The sequence below is a fragment of the Octopus bimaculoides genome, chromosome 5 (assembly GCF_001194135.2).
Source record: "Octopus bimaculoides isolate UCB-OBI-ISO-001 chromosome 5, ASM119413v2, whole genome shotgun sequence".
Classification (NCBI taxonomy): Eukaryota; Metazoa; Mollusca; class Cephalopoda; order Octopoda; family Octopodidae; genus Octopus; species Octopus bimaculoides.
In genome coordinates, this window is record NC_068985.1 from 83,323,367 (window position 1) to 83,323,893 (window position 527).

The window sequence follows — 527 nt, forward strand, 5'->3', positions numbered from 1 at the left end:
TTATTATTATTATTATTATTATTATTATTATTATTATTATTATTATTATTATAATGAGTGTCTGTGTGGTAAGTAGCATGCTTACCAACCACATGGGTCTGGGTTCAGTCCCACTGCATGGCACCTTGGGCAAGTGTCTACTACTATAGCCTTGGGCTGACCAAAGCCTTGTGAGTGGATTTGGTAGATGGAAACTGAAAGAAGCCCATCGTATATATATATATATATATATATATATATATGTATGTGTGTGTATATGTTTGTGTGCCTGTGTTTGTCCCACCAACATCACTTGACAACTGATGGTGTGGTGTGTTTATGTCCCCATAACTTAGTGGTTCGGTAAAAGAGACTGATAGAGTAAGTACTAGGCTTACAAAGAGTAAGTCCTAGGGTTGATTTGCTCGACTAAAGGTGGTGCTGCAGCATGGCTGCAGTCAAATGACTGAAACAAGTAAAAGAGAGTATTATTATTATTATTATTATTATTATTATTATTATTATTATTATTATTATTAAGACGATGA